Here is a 10,519-nt window from a genome sequence, read left to right on the forward strand (position 1 = left end):
GGATCGGCTCATGATTGGAGGGCCAAAGGGCCTATTCCTAGGCTGTAAATTTTATTGGTTCTTTGTTCTTTGTTCTACGTTTCTCACCCCTATTCCTCCGAAGTGAATATCTAACCCTTGACTGCCAGCTCTCTAACGTGTGGTTTCATTCAGGCCCCATCCTTCCTGTTCTCTAGTTGACAATGTTTCTTCTTTCCCCAGTTTTCTTCCATGTTGCTGATCCATAGTTCAGGCTGATTAACTATGCCCCCCACCCCCCTACATCCCTTTACTTTCCATTGTTTAGGGCTATGTGAAGTTGGTTTTGTAACCCAGGGATTAATGTTTGTCTATTGCTGTCTGGATATTTGTGCTGCTCTGAGTTGTTTTGTCTATTCACGAATTTATGAATAGACATTAGGGGATATTTCAACATACTCTTCAACTGCTCTCTGAACTTGGACTGAGTAGCCACGTAAATAAACGTGTTTGTGCAACAATTTAAATTTCTCAGCATATAGGCAAGCACTTCCAACATCCCACCACAATTGACCACGGAACCATCAAAATCAAAAAAGCAAATAATGTAAACAAACCACAGGAAGATGAAGGTGCCCGATATGGTAAAGAGTAAAATCATTGACTTCCTTCTGCTCTCCATCTCTTGGTCGCTGTATTTTTCATCTTTTTTGTGATGCTTCAGTCCCATACGGACTCGACTGGCCATTAAAATGTGTCTGACTGTCATTGCATTGAATAACAGAATTAAACCGAATGGTAATAATGGTGTTAAAATCTTTTCAAACATTCTAAATCCAATCCACCTTGGATCTCTAAAGTAGATTTGCTTATTAGAACAGCGCCATTCTACATTTTTAATTACCCACTTAGGTTTATATCTGAAGTAAATGGGAATGTTTTTAAACATAGGAGAATGCCAGTTGTTGCTAGAACCACAGTCACAGTTTTCTTGGTGCAATATTTCGATTTCAGTTTCCGGCAAGAAATGGCAACAAATCGATCAAAAGTGAAAGTCACGGTGAACCAGATGGAACAGTCTATGGCTACACGGATCACAACATAGAGAGGTCGACACACAGAAGTGAGCTTCATGACATTCAATGGGAAATAATAATTATTGATTCGGCGGAGTATGATCTCAGTGATAATGACCAGAAGATCCGCAAATGCCATGGCCACCAGGTAGCAAGTGGTGCAAGTGGAGAGTCCACACTTTCCCTGAGACATAATCACAATTGCTATTAAGTTAACTGCAAAAAATAAAGAAAGACCCGGTGAGCAAAGTTAATGATTCGAGGACAAATAACATCAGATCTGAGCTGAGGTACAGACTATATTTGTACAGAAATGTGCACTAGGACCTTGTCACAAATTAAAACAATCTCAAACATTAATTTCTATTTCTGAACCCATTTACCCACTGCTCTTCTGATAGTTACAAAACTCAAACATATGTCATTTTCAGCAGTACATGGTCATTAGCATCAAACAGACAACAAGTGGTTGTTACTGAAATTCAGTGCAATTTTAGATTAAGAAATACTCCGAGTAATTCTCTGATATAACAGCACAAGCAGAGTCAGACCCACTCTGCCGTCCTGCCTTTGAGATCATTCCTCTATAAACACATTACACACAGCTGTTGCCATTTCACTTGCAAGCCTATCACCTTCAAGAAATGAAAATAGACCATTCCCAATCAGGATGCGTCAACCCAGCTTTTTGCCTTTTAGGTTCTGTCAGAATTCCACAAGCTTCACAACTGGGAGCACGTTTCTATTTTACAATGTGAAGGTGCCATCAATATTTGGTCAATGTGTTTAGTGCATGTTAAACAATCCTCTATATGTGAATACATATGAACTCCAACATCCCAATATGCTCCATGCTAAATGCAATGTTTCAGAGCTTATTAGAACACAAGATGAAAAAAAAAGGATGAGACTGAGCAGGTCAAAACAAAAGGAGAGTTTTGTAAAAGCACAGTTAAAGTGATTTCTTTGAAGTTTTTAGTGAAAGTGTGTTTTAAGGTACAGCGTTCTTAGCTCAGATTGAGAGGGTCATGACTAAGTGCCTGTTCGAGCATCTGATCTTATACTCGAAATTGACATTTTAGTGCAATGTTAATGGAGTGCTGCAATTGTCAGAGATCCCATCTTAAACCAAGTCTTTGTTTGGCCGCTCAGGGAACTATATAAGATGAGACAGAGCTACTTTACTAGAGCAGCAAGTTCTCACACGCCCTGATTTATATTTCCTCCTCAATGAATATGACATGAGGAAATATATTCAATAGAAGAATATTTGTGCATTTATGTAGCGGCTTTCACCACCTTGAATAACAGCTGTGTCTCAGTTAGTAATCCGCTCTCCTATGACAATAAGCTTTTTGCTCAAGTCCCACTCCAGTGCTTGAGCACAAAAATATACGAGGACACTGATAAACTTCCAGATGGCATAGACAGAGTGATAGAGTGGGCAACACCATGCCAGACAAAACTTAATGCAGAGAAGTGTTTATTGATACATCTTGATAAGAACTAATGAGGAGAGGCAGCATAAAACAATTCTAAAGGAATTATAAGAACACAGAACCCTGGAGTTGTCTGCTCACAGATCACTGATGGTGGCAGCGCAGAGTAACACACACTCAGGATCCTGTTCTCATTGAATAGAAGTGTAGAATACAAAATCGAGAAGGTTATGATGATAAAACACTAATTCACCGACAACCGGAGTATTTCATAATTATGAGCAGTTCAGGAAAATTGAAAGGTTTAAAAACGGTTGCAGTAAAGATTTATGAAAATCTTTGCAGGAATAAATAATTTTAGTCACATGGATAGATTATGAATGTAAGTTTGCTCACTAAGCTGAAAGGTTCATTTCCAGACGTTTCATCACCCTCTTAGGTAACATCATCAGTAGGCCTCAGACGAAGCACAGCTGATAATTCCTCGTTTCTAGTTATATGTTTGGATTTCTTTAGTTTGGTGATGTCATTTTCTTTGATAAAGTCACTTCCTGCTCTTTTTTTCAGGAGGTGGTAGATGGAGTCTAACTCGATGTGTTTGTTGATAGAGTTCTGGTTGGAATGTATGCTTCTAGGAATTATCATGCATGTCTTTGTTTGGCTTGTCCTAGAATGGATCTGTTGTCCCAATCAAAGTGGTGTCCTTCCTTATCTGTCTGTAAGGATACTAGTGAGAGAGGGTCATGTCGTTTTGTGGCTAGTTGGTGTTCTTGTGTCCTGGTGGCTAGTTGTTTACCTGTTTGTCCAATGCAGTGTTTGCTACGGTCCTTGCACAGTATTTTGTGAATGACATTAGTTTTGCTTGATGTCTGTGTAGGGTCTTTCAACCTCATGAGCTGCTGTTTTAGTGTGTTGGTGGCTTTGTGGGCTACCATGATGCCAAGGGGTCTGAGGAGTCTGGCAGTCATTTCTGAGAGCTAAATCAATGAAAAATAGCGAAAAGGAAAGTGAAGGAGATACATACTCGACCACACTGACGACATCTACACTTCAGGATATATGAAGAGATTTACAAGGATGTTGCCAGTTTTGGTGGATTTGAGCTATAGGGAGAGGCTGAACAGGCTAGAGCTGTTTTCCCTGGAGCGTCAGAGGCTGAGAGGTGACCTTATAGGGGTTTATAAAATCATGAGGGGCATGGATATAAATTGACAAATTATTCTTCCTGGGGCGGTGGGGAGGGGGGGGGGGGGGGGGGCGGGGAACGGAGCTAGAAGGAATAGACTTAGGGTGAGAAGGCAAAGATATAAAAGAGAGCTGAAGGGCAACCTTTTCATGCAGAGGGTAGTATGTGCATGGAATGAGCTGCCAGAGGCAGTGGTGGAGGCTGGTACAATTGCGACATTTAAAAGGCATCTGAATGGGTATACGAATAGGAAGGGTTTGGAGGGATATGGGTCAGGTGCTGATGGGTGGGACTAGATTGGGTTGGGCTATTTGATCAGCATGGAAGAGTTGAACCGAAGGGTCTGTTTCTGTTTTGTACACCTCTATGACTCTATCACTCTCTGACCAGGTGACATAAACATTTTTGGTTAAATTAGCTTTTGCTGAGACGGACGATAGCAATATATTTACAGCCCATCTAAACAATAACATTTTACTTTAGCCATTCTGTGCTTTAAAAATATTTTTCAAATTTCAAATTCCTTTTTCTAATCTACTGTTAGTTTCATGTCATCATTTAGAATACATCTCTTATACCTTCCTGAAGAGTTATGGAATATCTCCTTGCACATTTCCATTACTTCTCTGCCTTTACGTTTCCAAATTCGACCTTTGCCACCACATCTTCACAATGTTGTAATGTTTTATTTTCGGGTTATCTGAGTCAAGTCTTTCCAAATTGACTCTGTATGTAATACTACAGCATTTGAAGTTCAATTCTGCCTCTAATATGATTTTATTATTTATCCCGCCACAATATTTTTCCCAGCTCGAAAATAACTTGTTTGCTGGTAGTTTCAGAAAAGAGTTTTCATCAAAACTGTCCTCAATCAAAACTGTCCGAGTATGGCATCAATGAATCCTTGTGAAAATGAAATCAATGGATATCAGCGGGCGCACTTCCCCTAATTGGAGTCATACCTGATACATAGGAAGATGGTTTTGGTTGATGGGGTCAGTTGTTTCAGCTCGAAGACATCTCTATGTGAGTGCCTCAGGGTAGTGTCCTAGGCTCAAACATCTTCAGCTGCTTTATCAATGACCTTCCTTTCATCTACGGTCAGAAGTGGAGATGTTTCCAGATGAATGTACAATCTTCAGCACCATTCCAGACTTCTCAGATACTGAAGCAGTCCACATTCAAATGTGATATGTTCTGGACAGTACCTAGATTTGGGTTGACAATCACACCACATAAATGCCAGACTACAACCATGACCAGTAAGAGACAATATAACCACTGCCCCGGGACATTCAATGGTGTTACTGTCACTGATTCTCCTGTGATCAACAGCTTGGGCATTACTATTGAACAGAAACTCAACCAGACTCGACACATAAACACATTTTCTACAAGAGCAGGTCATTTCTCGGAATACTGATGTGAGTAACTCACCACCTGTATCCCCAAAGTCTGTCCATCATCTGCAAGGAGCAAGTCAAAGTGTGGTGGAGTGCTTCCCACTTGCCTGGATGGTGTAACTCCAACAACACTCAAGGAACCTGACACCATCCAGGACAAAGCAACCCGTTAGATTAACTTTACATCAACAAGCATCTACTTCGTCTACCACAACGCTCAGTGGCCACAAAGTGTAACATCCACAAGATGGGCTGATCCTCAGACAGCAGCATCTAAACTCACAGCCACTTGTGACCAGGGCAAGAGCAGCAAATACACAGGAACATCATCACTTTCAATTTCACCCCCACACCCCAAAATCCTGGTGCCAAGCTACTTGCCATTCTCTCTTGAAAATATATCGCTGTTCTTCCACTGTCACTGGGTCAAAACACTGGAATTACCTTCCTAATGGCATTTGTTTGAACTCACTGTGCATTGACTGCAGCAGTTCTAAAAGGCAACTCACCACCACCTTCTCAAGAGCAACTACGGGTGTGCTATAACTGCTGGCCAGCCAGTGACACCCATATCCCACAAAATGAATAAAAAGAAAGAATGGTTGTCTAAATCAGTTCTCAATACTGCCTTTTACATTTTGATTTGTGAAAGTTTTGTGAAGTTAAATTGTCCACAATTATTCCCGCAACAGCATTTACAGCTCAATTATTCTCTTTATTTTTAGGTTATTTTAATCACTATCCCACAGGCTACTTATTGCAAAGGTGTTTATTTTATTAGAGACGTTAATTAACTCTTTTTTTTCATCTTCACATGATATCTTGGGTTTTTGCTTCACTAAGAAAGACACAAACAAGATAATACAACTGTTGGAGAACACATATCCTCGAAGGGAGAGGAACTGTATGATTACTGGGCAAAAGATGGTGGGGGACTTGATGAGAATAAATCCCCATGATCCTCAGGGCCAATAAGGGGCATCACAGAACACTTAAGGAATTGACCTTGGAAATAGTCAGTGGTTGTCTTTCAAAATTCTGAATTCTGGATTAGTTCCTACCAATTGCAAGTTGAGAAATGGGACACCACTATTTTTTTTCGAAATGCAGTCATAGGGAATTATTGACTGGTTAGGCTGACACCATTAGTGGGAAAAAGTCTGTTGGAAACCATTTGATAGCAGTGGCAAGATCAGACAAACTCAGCACAAATTTACGAAAAGTAATTTTTCTGTGAAAATGACGAGACATTTTCATGGACCTAATAATAAAGTGAGTCAGAGGGGCCATTGTAAGGCTTAACTCGACTTTCAGAAGGCCTTTAGAAGTTCCACATAGAGATTAGCATGTAAAACTAAAGGGTGTGGAATTGAGGAAAGAGCACTGGCATGAAGAACATGCCAATTGGAGGACGACAGAAAAGAACAGGAAGAAATGGGAATTCGTCTGAGAGACAGGCAGTAGCTGCTCAGGTAGCACAGGGATCAATAATTGACCTCATCTATTCACAATACATATTAATGACTTACATGAGGGAACTTAACATCTTATGCCTGGAACTGCAGACTACGCAAAGTTGGTTGGGATGGAGAGCTTTGAGGAGTAAGCAGAGATATTTAAGTGTATTTTGTACAAGTTGAATGAATGGACAAATTTATAGCAGATAATGTATAATGAGGATAAATGTGAGGTTAGCCACTTCAGCAAATCAGAAATTCAGATTATTATTGATACACTGATAGATTGATAATGTGGGAGTTGCAATGAGACCTGAGTGCCCTTCTGTACCAGACAATGAAGGTGAACATGCAGGTGAGTGGGAGGAGAAGAAGACAAGTGCCATGTTGGCTTTCTAAGTGAGAGGATTCCAGTACAAAGTGCAATTATCTATCACTATTGTATTAACTCCTGGCACAGCAGAACTGTGGTATGAAGAGAGACTATCAACTAAGATTATACTCACTGGCCTTCAGAAGAATGGGAGGGGATCTCATCAAATTTGTAAAATTGTGAATAAGTCTGAGCAGGTTAACAGACGAAGGATGTTTCTTCTGAACAGTGAGTCCAGAATCATCTGTCACAGTCTACGGTTAGGGCATAGGCTATTCAGCACTGAAATAAGTGGCAATTTCTTCACACACAGAGAGGTGAGCCTGTGGAATTCTCAGCCGAAAAAGATGTTCAGGCCAAACCATTCAAGTATGCTTCTGAAATAGTTTATAGATCGCAATGGATCAAAGGATCTGAGATGAAAGTAGGAGCAGTCTACTGAGAGCATACTAATGGCTTAGGAATGCTCTGAATCCAACACTCCTGCTCACATTTGCTATGTGTTAGGGTTTGCCTCATTGGCTGGGTTTGTTGAGAGGTGTTCCGTGGACCTGGGAAATTAATTGTCTTCTCACAGTTTCCAACAATAATCTCGTGTGAAATCATGGAAACTAAATTCAGATGTTGTTTGATTCAGCACAGAAGTGATCACAGAGCTCGGTCCCATCCTTCCAGGGTCCCTTTCCACTTTGTTCTGGGTTTGCTGGAGCTTGGTAAGCTGTTCCTCGCAAACCCGGGATGGATCCGACAGATCTCTTTCCCCACACCCACTCAGGCTGTGCTCTCAGAGCTTCCACACTCTGCAGCCTCTGCTCCATTTTTTGTGAATGTTCAAAACCAAGACACATTGTAACTACATTCCCTAAGCTTCATTCTGAATTGTATGGTCAAACACTCAGGTCTCCCTGAAATATCTCCAGCAAAACATTCCAGTCCTTCCACTATCTTTCCAGGAACAGAATTAATTGAAATGCCTATTTCCAACAAGTTACTTGCTGGGTCCATTGCAATAATAACTGAAGGGCTTCAGCATGTTGCTGTCCACGTGATCAGCTCAGAGTAACGAACACAGGCGCTCAGTGCACAGGCACAGAGCAAGTTTCAAACCCGGGAGTCAATGCGGGGTTGAAACCCCTTTCCAATATGGAGCTTCACAGCCAGCTCCCGATGAAATGGGTGATACCCCACCACATTCAAATTCATTGTTTCTGAGCTTCATAACACAGCACTGCATACACAGGAGCAAAATAACGAGGACAGGGAAAGATACAGCAAGGAAAAACATTCACCTTAGAATGGGGTCATTACTTACTGGAGTAGAAGTTTCCGAAATATTGGGTACAATCAGGGTATTCGGACTAATTGGAGGAGTGTAGCCTTCGGGAGTCCAATTGCAAAATGGAACAATTTAATAATGAGACTGTGAGATCATGTGAAACGGTCAGTTATACTTTAATCTGAATCTACAGAGCAGAACGAGTCGAGACATAACCAAACCAGACAGAAGACACTTTGCCGACCACGCTGATGCACTGATCAGTAAAGTGGACTAGTTGCAGCACGGAAGCAGGCACTGATCACTCTCTTGCTCGGTATACCTGCACTAGATAGTGACCGAGCATGGGGAAATTTCCAGGTTCTGCGGTAAATGACTGGAAGTGGTGCTTCCTTGAGTTCATGTCTCTATATCTGTATCTGTGATGCACTTGTAAAAGACAAATACTGAGGGAGTGCAGCTGTGAAAATCGCTATTAGAGACAGAGCAGAGAGAAATCAGTTTAAACATAAACAGCTAACAGAGATTTGGGAATGAGACAGAACGAGATAGAGCGATATCATGAACAGATGTCATCACGTGTGTGAGATTTTAAAGTGGAGACACTGTAGGAGTTAACATTGAAGCTCACAGGGAATGAGAAAGGGAACGGATTTCGGTCCAACCTCGGGAAAAAGCTGTGGAATCTTTGAGTGAGCTTTGGTGATGCAGTTTTGTGAACGGGAACGGGGTCAGCAGGGTCCTGGGAATACCCAAACTGGATTTCACATTTCATGCGTTAAGCAGCAGCTGGGTTGATCCGGTGAAAGGTGTTCCTGTGGGTTTAGTAAATACAATGAATAATGGTCAGGATATGGGGCCCGGAAATCAGCCCAGGGAGAGAGGGATCACTGTATATGTGGAAAGGCGGTTGCACCTTCAGATATTGGCCAGGGGTGGAATGGAGTCAGATGAAGGAAATGTAGTTTTTTTTGCCACAATAGAAGACAGTGATTTTATGTTCCTAATCTGTAAAGAATGATGACAGGAACAAAATGAATCGTAGTTTACAGATGAAGCTGAGCAATGACCCTCTTATGTGTCTCCCAGAATCAAAGAGAAGACAGACAGTTAGCAATGGTTTGCAGAGCGGAAGATGAATTCAGAGACTCATCAGATGTAATAACAGCAGCAAGGGCAGTAGAATAAGCGGAAAGAATAACAGTTAAACATGGTTTATAGAAATAACAACCGGGCAGTGAGACTTACCAGGGACGCCAACAATAGCCAGGATGGGATAATAAAAGAATTCAGTCATGTACAGTATGTAATGGATTCGCAAGGATAATGGAATCTTATCATAAAAAGCAGAAAGGGACAACAGATCCCAGTATACAGTCCTGTCCAATGTTGTAACATTCATTTTCAGTATTACTAGATTCTGGTCCATTGATGAAATATTCCAGCCAACTTTATTCTCAGATTCTAATCTCTCCTTTCCCCGTCTCTGGAGCTGTTGAGTGTCGGAGGTGATGCTGCCACTGACCCTATGGAATGTCACATTGACATGAGCCTGCTTTTAACAGAAAAGCGAGTTACTCCAGTGTCACCGGTAGAATCCATGGAGACTAACATTAATTACAGCCACTAAACAAACAGGTTCATTTCAGCTGGGAACCAGAGCAGCAGGTTAGGAAGTGGAGGGACTGAAGTGAAGGTAGATGTTAGAATCAGTAATTCCAAAAGGAAGGACAGTCAGAGACAGGTGAATGAACACAATGGCACTGATGCGCTGGCGTGTTTAGTTCAACACAAAGAATACTATGGGTAAGGCAGACGTGCTCAGTGCCTGGGTGAGGACATGGGACTATGGTATAGTGGTCATTACAGAGATTTGATTGAGATGGGCATATGGTTGGCTGCTCAATTTGCCAGGGTTTTGTGTTTTAGATGAGGAAGACAGGAAGATAAAAGAGGTGGAGGAATTGTATTACTCATTTGGGAGAATGTCACTGCTGCACTCAGAGAAGAGGGCTTATCCACTGAAGTAATATGGATACAGCTCATAAGGAAGATGGGTACAATCAGTGTAATCTGATGATGCTAACGCCTCCCCCCCCCCCCCCACCCGCCGCCAACAGGCACCGACAAGTTGATTAACATCAGTGTAGGCATATTCTGGAAAGATACAATAATAACAGGGTTGTCAGCGTGGGTGACTTTAACTTCCCCAAGATTGACTGGGACTCCCTCAAAGCAAGAGGCTTAGATGGGACAATGTTTTTAAGTACATCCAAGAGGGCTTCTTGAAGTGGTATGTCCAAATAGAGGAGGGGCCATACTGGACTTTGTATTGGCTGATGAGCTCGCCT

General features: G+C 41.6%; 1 pseudogene; it reads right to left on the reverse strand.

The window, feature by feature from the left end:
- Positions 1-268: 268 nt before the first annotated feature.
- Positions 269-9,570, reverse strand: LOC148146280 (putative G protein-coupled receptor 139; annotated as a pseudogene).
- Between the last annotated feature and the right edge of the window lie 949 nt (positions 9,571-10,519).

The sequence above is a fragment of the Chiloscyllium plagiosum genome, unplaced genomic scaffold (genome assembly GCF_037043375.1).
Source record: "Chiloscyllium plagiosum isolate Xiang-an unplaced genomic scaffold, Cpla_swu_hap1 HiC_scaffold_21, whole genome shotgun sequence".
NCBI lineage: Eukaryota > Metazoa > Chordata > Chondrichthyes > Orectolobiformes > Hemiscylliidae > Chiloscyllium > Chiloscyllium plagiosum.